This window comes from Prosopis cineraria, unplaced genomic scaffold, assembly GCF_029017545.1.
Source record: "Prosopis cineraria cultivar Desert tree isolate PC_DT_omini unplaced genomic scaffold, ASM2901754v1 PC2, whole genome shotgun sequence".
Taxonomy (NCBI): domain Eukaryota; kingdom Viridiplantae; phylum Streptophyta; class Magnoliopsida; order Fabales; family Fabaceae; genus Prosopis; species Prosopis cineraria.
The window spans coordinates 9,807,200-9,819,880 of record NW_026555333.1 but is presented as its reverse complement, the minus strand read 5'-3'; the positions used below and the strand labels follow the sequence as shown (position 1 = coordinate 9,819,880).

At 34.7% G+C, this 12,681-nt stretch overlaps 1 pseudogene; it reads left to right on the top strand.

Annotated features, from left to right (window-relative positions):
* Positions 1-7,689: 7,689 nt before the first annotated feature.
* Positions 7,690-12,258, top strand: LOC129303522 (uncharacterized; annotated as a pseudogene).
* The last annotated feature ends 423 nt before the right edge of the window (positions 12,259-12,681 follow it).

Sequence of the window (12,681 nt, the reverse complement as noted above, 5' to 3'; positions counted from 1 at the left end):
TAGCATGAACTGTCAATTTTTAATCTATATATTTCATTGCCCGAAGCTAAAGCCAGCTGTTCTCGTTGTAGCTAAAATAATTGGCTAAAAGTTCCTTTTTTTCATGAAATATTTTTTGAAGAATGCCCAACATTACAAAATGCAGCATATTTGCTCTCACTATTGGTTGAATGGTAAGAGAAAAGATGCTCTATTTTATCTTTAAAATATTTACTCTAGGGCATCTTTGCTTTTATTATCAAATCGTCAATGTTCACCATTAAAAAATATTAATTGAAACTCTAATATTGATTATTAAAAAATTTAATAAAAAAGGCAAAAGTATTGTTTTACTTGCTTTAAGGATAAAATTATTTTAATCAATAGTTTAAGATAATGAATATTTTTATAAAAATATTTTAAAAATAAAAATGCACCAATGCCCAAAATAATTTACAGTTTCAGGTCAATGTGTATTGAAAAATCCGAAAGGGCAGATGTCCTCTATTTTCAAAAATAAAAACGAAGACCGTAAATCCAGCAAGTCAGAAAAAAAAAAAAAAGAAAGAAAGAAAGAAAGAAAAATTGAGAACTGTCAATTGGCACGTCTGCATAAATCTAGACTTTATCCTTAATAATAACAATAATAATGGGAGAATGATAGTCATATCTAAAAAAAATTAATCACAATTAGATCCCGATAATTTTTTTGAAGTTATAAATGTTAATTTAAATAATTGTAAATTTAAAAGTTTTAATTTTAAATTTTAAATATCAAAGTTAGTTTACAATTTAAATTTTTATTTATAATTTTTTAAATTTATATTTATAATTTATTTATAAATTTTTTTTAGTAAATTTAACTACCATTCATTCATTATTTTAAACTTTATTGTCATTTCCTTAATAATAAATTAAACCGAGAAAAGGACAAAGACAAAGACTTTCGGGACTTCCGCTGGTCCCTTTTTTTTTTTTTTTTTCCGGGGATAGAGTTCCACTAGTTATTCAGCAGTTTTTATTCTTATAGAAAAATCATTAATAATTTAAATTTTAACGAGAAATTAGAGAGAACTACACGAAAGAATAAGAGAGTAATGTATTTTTAATATACAATGATTTATTCATTTAAGAAAAATTAAATATTTTTATTTTATACCTAAGAGAGAAGTAAAGAATTATTTTAGATAATACAAAATGAAATAATAATTTAAATTAAGTCATAGTACATGTGTCGTGGACCTTGCGGTACAATAGTGGGGATCGCGGCTGGGCTTTGAGGTTTGAAGTTTAACTGCCCTGCAAATGCACTGAATTAAATTTTAGCTTTGCGAGTAATTTTGGTTTAATTAGCTGTATTAATTAATACAGGGTTTAAAGAGATGTGAGAATTATAACTTATTATAAGCATGCATGTTTACCCAACATGCGCAGCAAGTAATTATTAAATATAATAATATCGTGACTGTACTGAGAACCTGAGTCGTTGAGTCCCACTTTTTTGTTTTTTTTTTTTTCCGGGGTTGATACTGAGATTTTGTCTTCCCACAGAATTGATTGAATGGAAGAAGGTTTGAATGCTGATCACTTCCAACATTATTTTCAAAACCAGCTACTATTCTGCAGTCAATTTAATTAATTAATTTCGGTCCTCTGGTATAGTAACGGGTCGAGCATATAATGCGATTCCGAATCTTGATTAAATTTGATTATAGGAATAATATTTATATATATACCAACATTCAGAAATACAAGAACATACTTACCAGCATTTACGAGTTTACACCCTCTACGGTGAGGGTGTAAATATATCTATTACTTTACATCTTTTATTTTTGATAATCTTTACCTTTTAGATTAAATAAAGAAAAAAATTAATTATTTAATTTTTAAAATTTTGATTCAGTTATAATTCAATTCCTAAACTCTAACTTGTTGTAATTCGATTCTTATAGTTTTAATTTGATTATAACATAATTTCTCAGCGTTGACTCCTACAACTCAATTGGTATAAACCATTTAAATATTGATCTCTATAATTCTAAAAAATAAAATTATAAAGATTAAAACTATTTTAAAATTTTAATTTAAAATAATAAAATTATATTTTATAATATTTATAAATATTTAGTAATTAAAATACTAGTCCTAAATATTGGCATAATTTTAATTTTACAATTTTATTTTTTAAAATAAAGGGAATATCTGAATGAGTAAAACTATAAAAGCTAAATCACAAAAGTCAAAGTTTAAAATTGAGTTATAATTAAGTTATAACTAGTCAAAGTTTATAAATTAAGTTATAACTGAGTTAAAATTTTAAAGACTAAATGATTAATCTTTCCTTAAATAAAAAAAATACTTGAGCTCAAAATCTTATTAGATATATAATATTTTGATGATCAAGATAATAAATGAAGAGCATATTTATATAAAAAATTTTATAAAATGATAATTAATCCATTTATGTTATTATAATCATAGTCCTAAAATAATAATTATTTTTAATTGTTACATTATTATTTTTAAAAATATTAATTTTTAAATTAAATTACCTTGTGCCCTTAGCTCCACCACTACATATATCCAAGTGTATGTTTGAAGTCTATAATATATATGAACCGATTTGTTGTGTTGTGTACTGTGATCTGTACTGGTATAATAAATTAAGCAGTGTTTGGGGCACAAAATTTGTTTTCAGTACACTCCAGAAGCTCAAACACTGACACATGTGTGATCGAGGAGGAGAAAGAAACAAATTAAGAAGGACGACTCGAGATTCCAAGTCACTGAAATATGATCTGAGGTCAGCCCCGAATCCGGCTTGCGACACAACTGGATATTTCCTCTCTGCAAACATCGATCTTCCTGATTACTAAACAACTATCATATTCTTCACAGATCTCTGAAATTAATTTCACAGAAAAGAGATCCATTTATTAATCCCTCCACCGGCACCCCAAAATAACAATAAAATAATTACTCCATGTATTTTACTTAATTTCCATGTTTTGTGCGTGTCAATAATTTCATCACGTCCTATGGCCTTTACCCTCGTGAAGGTGTAGTGTACTGTACGTACTAGTTCCATGTGTTGTTGCTTTCAGCTGATGGCAGGGTTAGGGTATGGAACTATAGATGGTGGTGAAAAGAGACACTGATACATATCCCCCTGTGTGTGTGTGTGTGTGTGTGTGTGTTTTATATATTGGGCATCGACCCTAATGAATAATGATGAGTGCAGAGAGAAGTGGGAGAAATGTGATAGATGGGTTTTGTCGTGACCAATGAAGGTTCCACAAGTCGTCAACAAAGACTTAATTAATTAGGTAACACTGTCGACCCTCCTGTCCTGGAGCCTCCGTACGACGACGTTCTGCATGTAACGTTGCTATCCTTGGTTCTCAATTTCCCAGTTTTATGTTGGAAGGATATTTCCACATGCATTTTGTTCCCTTCCCCGGAAGCATTGCAAAAGGAAACGTCCAAATTCAAATTAAACTCTCCCTCCCTCCCTCTCTCCACTTCCATTTTCTTTTCCTACGTGCGGGCCACCTATATGTATATATAAACCTACTATCTGCCTTACAAGTTATGAGAGCAAAGGCATCGTTGAAGTACTTGTGAATTATCGTTGATAATAACAGTTCACACATGCAGCAGAGGTTATTTGTATTAATTTAAGCGGGTGATGATAATACTCTTAAATATTTTTGAAACGTTGTTTGCATAACCGCCCCCCCTTTTTTCTTTCTTTGTTTTCCCTTCCCCTCCTCGGTTTTATGTTAGAATCTATCCCTTTCTTCTTCTTTTTTGTTTTTTGTTTAGGCCAGATAATCGATCCATTTGTTGATGGTCTGGCCAGGGTTAGTTTTATAAAAGCATTTGCCTGCGCTTGGACCCCGACTTCGCCTATAATCCATGCTCGAGGGTGCATGGTGAGAGTTCAAATATGTTACTTGATTATAAATATTTTTGCAAGCACGTTTTGAGTCACGTGATGTATATATCGTGACTGTAATTAACTTTTTAGATGTATCTCACATATTTATGGAAAGGGAAAGGGAAATATACCTAGCCCAACGCTAATCAAATATAAATTTACTGGAATTTCCCTTCAATAGGATCACTCTTTTTTATTTATAAAAAATGTGGGTGTCGATATACTTAACCGAGATTCCAATTAAATGTAATTTAGGATTTGGTTATTAAAGAATTAATTAATCGATTGAAGATAATAATTAATTCATGGTAGTCGCTCAAGTCTCGAGATAAGCAATCAATTCGGTTTAGTTTTTTCCCCTCTTTTTTTTTTTATTGATTTTCTCTTTTTTCCCCCACCATATATAGTAGATAATCTATATATACAAAACCTCAAGTTCTTCACAAATCTCTCTCGCAAGACGACCCCTCAAAGGCAGTAACATTGACTAATGTTGAGCTAATTATTTAAGCTGGGATAGAATGAGGACAAGCAGTTCGATGGAATGATGAAAAAACTGAGCAGAAAAATAACTTGAATGAGTAGAGAAATAAGACAGCTATGTATTACCATATTTTGTTACATTATATGTATTCGTCCTGATGTTCTCTTATTAATTCTTGATAAACACTGAACTCTGTTTTTGTACGATATGGAAACATCTTATTAATGGGTGTCAAAGAATGACTGGTGAATATTTGAATGGGTGGGTATGAGTTTCAATCTTGTGACAATTTTTATTACAATTTTTTTGAAGCTTAAAATGAAAAGAGTGAGAGAAAACTAATCTACGTTTAAAAACAAGAGACACACACACAGACAATAATAAGTATGAGTGCGACTTGGAAATAGGATCAATGCGTAAATTGGCAACAAGTCGTCCTTATGAAAAAAAAAAGTCGATGGGTTAGGTATCCATATGGGGCTGCATATATTAAGGACACTTCATCTATTCTGAACTTTTCCCTTCTACCATGTATCTTGTCAATATAAATTACCCACTCACTTTTCCCCTTTCCATGCATTTATTTTCCTGAACAGGGTGGAATTTTATATCATTATGCATGCGTAAGTGCAAGAGCGTGGGATTTTATATTAGCTTTATAGAGAGACAGTTGTAAAATTGTTTTTTTATTTTATCGTCGAGTATTAAAAAATCTGAAAGTATCACTATCGGCTCAAATTAATCTGAACTATGGTAAAATTGTTAATGTGGTACACAGTTTCCAGTGTACTAATTAAAGCGACTGTATACTATACACAGCGCAAATTAAATAATGACGCACAAAAATATCGTCTCTTTTTTAGAAGCTCAAGAAAGGATGGAGAGAGAGAGAAAGAGAGAGTAAATAAAGCACATAGAATCTATCCTTTTCTCAATGGCTTCGGTGGGGATTGAATTTCAAAAGCATCTGCAAGGAGTGCTTGGATTCCAAGCATGCATGCTCAGCTATAGTAACTAGCTAGGGAGGGAGGGGGGGAGGTCATTTGAAAGTTCAAACAGATTAACAACTTTTGGAATGACTATATCATCATCAGCAAAAGCTGCACTGTGTAAGTGATCGCTCCCATTCTCTTATCATTAATCAATTCAATTATGAAAGCAGACAAATCATAGAAAAGGATGGGGTAGCTAGTTTGATCACTTCAATTCACTTTCTGAATAATGTTCATTAGAATTGTATATATTCCTGTGAAATCCAGAAGCATGGATCATTTATATATATATATATATATATATCAGTGGAAATGCTTGAGCCAACAAACAAGCCAAGGAAAGCAAGAAATTAAAGCAGTATAAGAGGTTGGTGAATATATATATATATATATAGTTAGCTTAGCTAGGCAGCTAGAGAAAGATAGATATAGCAGATAGCAGATAAGCAGAGCATGATTGTAGTAAGTAGGTGCCTTGTATAAATAATCTGACACACACAAAGGCGAAGCTGTTATACCCCACAAACACTAACTCCCACGGCATCTCTCATTCAACAAAAGTGCGTGCTGAGAGATCTTACATTGTATTTCACAAGGCTCAGAGTGTGTGTTGGGAGTTTTGAAATTCCCAACGCTTTGACTGTTCCTCTCTCTCTCCCCTCCCCCCAAAACTTGGCACTCCCAAAAGCCCACCGGGCAGTGTGCTCACATGCCTGTTTTAGATCCAGTGAGTCTCCACCATCATTCTCCATGCCTTGCGTGTTCAAGGCCACCTTTATGCTATTATAACACATTTTGCCTTTTTAAACGTCCAATTCCAACAGATGGCCCTTGGCATTTTTGGACTTGTTTCCGTGTCCTGAAACACCATGAAACAACCACTTTGTGACAATAGCATCATTTCCAAACACTTGGGGCTTAATGAGCACAGATAATAGAACTAGAAACTTCCCCTCTTCCATACCAATACCATATCATCAGTTTGTGCATTGTTATAGACAATAATTCACGAAAGTACCAAACCATATCACCTGCTAGCTGTTAATTACCTTCTTTGTCAAGAATTTGCCCACCTTTTTCCCCAGTGTCTCTGTTTATTTATTCTAGCTAGCAGCACCATCAGACCCACCTTCTCAGACCTCTCTTACCTCCACGAGTTTATGAGGATGGAAATTAAATGAGATTCACCTACCTGCTAATTATATGTTCAGTGCAGGCGGGCACAAACGCTAGCAATCAATTTCGTTCTGAGAGGTTATGTGGATTCTTCTAGAAGCCCACATGTGTAGATTGCCTTAATCGTTGTCCAGCTCATATGTTATGGGACATGTGAAGCCCACTTTCTCTGGTTCCGAGTAGCCGACAAAGCCCACTAACACAGTCTACGAAATAACAAGAATGCGAAGACGGTACTTAATGTTGTTCCATCATGAACAGTCCAGAATATCAGCTTGCTCATCGACTTCGCCGGGTGATGCTATAGATGAGGATTGATGGATTCAATAGTGTTGCCTATTTTTAGCAGTATTGCGAGCAAGATACTGATGCGATGAACTGGAAAGACAAATTTTGAAATTGGCTGTGCACCTTCAACGGCATAATCATCAAATAAAGCGTGAGACAAAGTCGTGTTGGTGTTGTGTAGAAGTGTGCATGTCATTGAAATCATTCAGTTGTTTCCCGCAATAATCGGATAGTGGTCGAACATTTCAGTTTAGTTGTGTCCTAACTCCTTAATTAGCATCTATATTAGATCTTCCCCCTTTTTTTGGCACTAAATCAAATCGTCCCGCTTTCTTGCTTTTAGTGATTTTTCGATCGGGTCGGCAATTTTGGTCCCGTCCTAGCTAGCTAGCTCCATTGACCAGTCCATTTCGATAGAATGAGTCAATTATTAGAATATGAATTAAAATCAATACCATCGATAGATCGCGGGTTCGATTTAACGATATAAATTTAATTTGATTTTGGATATCATAAAAAGAAAATTTTTAGACAATATAGTTTATGATAAGAATGGTAGGTGGAGGGAGATATATAGAAGATTAGCTGATTTATCCATTAAAAGAAGCTAAGCCATGCATGCAAGTTATCAAAACCCGAATTAATTTCTTGGCGCCATAGAATAAACCTCGCCGAGTCAACGGTGCGTAATTGGCCACGTAAGCGTATCAGAATCCTTTGCAGCCTCCCGCTCACACGTGGGTGCCGCTGAATCTTCGTTTCATGAAAACCTCTTATTTTATTATATTCTATTCTGTAACTTCTTTTTCCTTTCCGATCGACGCACATCTTTTCCATTTTAATGGCTCATTCATCGTCCAACTTAACCGTTTTCGTTTCCCTGTTCTGTCCCGTTTTTATTCAAAAATCAGTTCCACCGATATCACATGTCGTGAGCTCCTCCATGTTGACATTCAATCTCATCACAATTTCTAACACGAAACAAAGAAGCAAGAAAAGAAGCCTTCGCCATGGGAAAGCGTAAGCCCCATCCCACCCCCTCCCCCCCTTTTTTTAGCCGGTCTGATCGATAAGGGTTCAATTTCCCTATTAGTTGTGCAAATCCTTTTTCTTGGGCACAACTTCGTTTTGGGTATAGGCATCGGTGGTATGTGTCAATATCAGAAGTATGTAGCATGATTAAATTCATCGGAATTGCTTGTTTAAGTACTGCCCCAACGTTCCCATGCTTTTGACATCTATGCATTTAAAATGTTTTAGTTTCTGGGCCGTTTCGTGTTTCTGAGACAATTATATGCGGCGAATGTTGAAGTACATATTTCTGGTTTACGGCAGGTTCTCAGCGTAGAAATGCTGCGATGCTGGATAGTGATGATGATGGATGTGTGAGCTTGTTCTCATCGGCCCGTTCTTCTCTCTTGGAGGTGTCAGGGGCTGAAGAAGTGCACTTAGATAAGATACTTTGCTCGACCGAGCTCTGGATGCTTTAGACGAGAAGAGGTAGTTACTAACATCAATGGCGGCTACTTATAGAAGAGCTTTAGTCTTGCAATGATAGGATCAATGGAATCATGCATATTTTTCATATTTTGCAAATTGAAATGGTGTATTCCTCATGTCCATTTCTTATCTCTGCCCCCTTCTGGGTCTAAATTAAGGACATTTGCTTTCTTGGATGAAGGGGTTCCACAAGGGAGAATGCTTTGTCATTTATCGTTGAAGCATTCAGTAGCAATATGCAGTATAAGTTTGTGGAGAAGAAGTAAGCATTTCTCATATAATTTGAAAATTTTCTGTGATATATTTTGTTTTGATATGTTATTTGCTTTTGCTTTATTGCTACAAAAGCAACGAGAAGATAGATTGCTATTACTGGGTTTTGTGAAATGCAACCATATATTCAGTAATTCACAATGAATAATAACCCTGTCTCTGGGGCACGCTTCTATCTGTCCTCTAGGGTTCTAAACTTCTCATTCAAGTGAGACTACAGAGATAATTTGTGTTAAATCACGAGCGATACATTGTGTTAAGTGTTAAGTTTATGCACCTGTCACTACCTGTTCTTTCTAGATATGCCACTCTATTGCATCAGTGTGTTGGTTCAATAAGAAAAGGATCCAAAAAGGCATCTGCAAAGGAGATAGCCCTGGCATCTCATGTCATTGGTAAGATTTTGACCAACGTGCTCGTGTTCCCCGTTGTCTTCAGTTACTTGAATATTTATTTTAAATCAGGCCTGCTGATATTGACTGTTGGATACGGTGATAAAGCACGGGGAATATTTGAAGAATACCTCCGTTCTCTTGACGAATCTCTTGCATCTGGATCAGATATCTCAAAGATTTCAGTAAGTATTTTGTTAAAAATTATGCTGGGGTTTGTGCTCAACTCCTCCCTACCGATTCTTGATAGGCCATGATGGTATTCATTTCTCAACTCAATTCCATGTTTTTATAGTTGGTGGAATGCTTGGCCATCATCACTTTTGTTGGAGGGAATGATCAGGAGGAGACTCAGAGGTCAATGGACACGATGTGGCGGGTGATTAACCCTAAATATGGTCCTAATGTGGGTTACGTTCCTGTTTCAAAAATATTTATGATTGTCCCGTGGATTTTACTCTTATTAATTAATTCATTTTGCTGGTCAACACCCTTACTAGTAGGATAGACTCATAAGCGTGACACGCTTCTGGTAAATAATTTAGAGATGCATTCAGAAAACCGTGGATTTCTTTAAATAAAATATATTAAATAGGAAAATCAATTAAAAATGAATATAATTTTCATTTCTTATTAATTAATTAATGAAAAATGAAATTTTTAATCAATTTTTTTCTACTTGTTCCTGAAGTAAAAAGAGTTTCATTTGTTCCTGAATAGCTTCTTTCATTCCGTTTTCCTTAATCCCATTTTTAAATCTTAGAAGAGCCCCTTCCCCCCACCTTTTTTCTTTTGAAAAAAACAAATGTACATTTTCAGGCTTACAATCAAATTATAAATAAGAACGTAAATTCTTCCTATATTGATGTTCTTCGTTTTCCTTCCTTAAATTTACTGATCGAGCATTTCATCTCTAGGTAGTAATAGTCAAACCCTCTGCTCTGTTGATAACCATTGTGGTGTCTGCCTGGTCTTTTCTCCTTTCCACCATGGGCGAAGTGAAGCTAAACTCTAAAAATTGGCGAAAGTAAGCAATCTTCTCGCTGTCCAACCTGTTTCATTCCATTTCTGCCCTATATTATGTGCAATTCTTGCATTTTGCCGGTGGCTTGGCTATGGATTGCCATTGGTCAAATCATCCTGCTTTTTGCTGCCATATAAGGGTGACCCAAGACAAAAGATAACCAATGGATCTGATTAGTTGATCTGCTATTTTCATGCAGTTACATATCTTATTTGTCTTGTCTTCTTGACAAGGAAGACCGATCTATTCGTAAAGTTGCTGGTGAAGCACTGGCTCTAATTTTTGAGATTGGAGGCATGGAGAATTTGTCTGCTGAGCCTAAGAGTGCAAATGACATGATTGGAGAAGATAGTGAACCACAGGAAAGTTATGTGCACATCCACGGATTGAAAGGGAAGGTCATAGATCAAGTTAGAGATCTTTCTGTGGAGGCTGGCGGAAAAGGTGCTTCCAAAAAAAATCTCAACAGTCAGAAGATCTTGTTTCGAGATATCTTGGAGTTTTTTGAGGTAATTTATATTTGTATTGCTGATTATTCCAAACTCTAAACTGTCTCTGGTTCATCTTGGCTCGTGAATTGAGATTTGTTGCTTTTGATAATAGCATGGTTACTCCCCTGAAATTTCAATGAAGATTGATGGTGAATTGCTACAGGCATCATCATGGTCCGAGGTGATACAGGTATTTCTTGCTTCCCTATATTATCTCCTACGGATCTCTCCTTTTCTGTACTGGCGTTTTTATACTTTCCTTCTTGCAGTTGAATTTTCTCAAGCGTTTCTTGGGTGGAGGGTTTGTTAAGCACATGCAGGTTGGTGTTCTCTTGGCAGTCTAGATCTTATATCATTTTGAAAAGATTGTATTTTCTAACTAGATGGACCCACCGCCCTCCTTTTGTTCCCCCTTTTCTTCATCCTCCCTTGGGAAAGCAGGAAAATAATCTCCTTCACAATGTCTTCAACTTCATACCCAGGAGAAGGAACTTGAGTCACAGTGAACTTAAAATGACCAATTGTGAAAAGGTGAGTTCTTATTTCGGTTGTACTTAGTCTGTTACACACCAAGTGTTGCATTATATTGGTGTTTTTCTTCTCCTCTTATCCAATTGGATACTTTCAAGTAACATTAATTATTCTTTCTACTTTTCGTCATTCTCTGATCTTCATCATATTTTCTTGCAGAGAATGTTCAAGTCTTCAAACTCGGTTCTAAACAAGGCAAGGACACAATCACTTAAGAAGCAACGGATGTTATCTGAGGTTCGCATTGTCTCCGCTTGTAAAGAATATCCACTCCTGTTTGCAAACTTGCCATGCACATGGTTGCTCTTAAATGTCTTTGTTTTGGCAAAGTACTTCAATATTATTGAAGTGCAACCAAAGTCCAACACTTGGTGGCTTGGGCCTTGGGCTCAGTTAATAATCAAGCAACTGAAGAAAAAACTTATTTTGTAACTGAGTTTTCAACTCTGCTCAAGCACGGCCCCATTTAAGATTCGTAGTTTGGCGCCGTTTGATAAACTCATTTAACATCCCTCGTGATTTTTAATCCCAAAATAAATTTGCACACTAAATCCTTTTAGCTGATTTTAATATTTTATATGTAATCATCTTAGATATTGCAGGTTTATTATCATAGGGAACGTTGTTCATTCATTCTTAATTTTCCCCTAACAGGGCAGAAACTTGGGTCACTATGCGGTGAGCATGGTTGACGAAGTCATGTGCTATTGACTGGAAACTGGAATTATGATGACCGCCGGGGTTCAATCATTCGTTATAGCTTTTTCTGTCCCCGTTGACTCACTGGAACGGTTCCTAATGTTTGCAAATTCCACCCTTATAAGTCATAAAATCATGTTGTTAAAGCCAAATGCAGATAGCCATAAAAACTAAAAATCGTTATTCAATCTTATCCAAACAAATCTATCTACCTTTACTATAAGACTATAAAAAATTATAATATTTATAAATTATGAACAGTGCGTGTCGCATCACACAAAACCTTCAGTTTCATACTCTTCATAAGAGAGTGGCCTTCATGTCTGTGGTCAAGTGGACACAGTATTGTATAGTAGTGTGATGTAACTATGGTATTGAATTATTCATTCTCGACAACCCTTCCAGGAGTGTACTTGAATCATTTTCTACAGCCAAGTTTGTAAGTGCATCCTCTTGTGTAAAGAAGAAAAATATTATTTTGTATAATTCCATACTGACTATAGTTGAGCTTCATTTCTATAATTAATATAAAAATCCGTTAATCAAATAAGTCTTATTCGCCCTTTGATTTCCAGCAAGACCTAATTTATATATAAAAAAAACAAGTGTTATTGATCATCAATATAACATTATTTTTCCCATTTACATCATATTGTACAATTTTTCAAAGAGTAAAATATGCTAATACTCATACTTGGTTTTGATTATAAAGACAATTCGTTCAATTTCGAATTATATATATATATATATATATGTAATCCCTCCATAATTAAAAGTTACTATGGTATTTCAAAACCTCTAATTTTATAGATTCAATTTCCGATTACTCCACCATCTATTAGCCATTTATCACCGAATAAGCCTTTTTTCGGCAAAAAGGTTACCTTTCATGGGATCATATATTCTGTT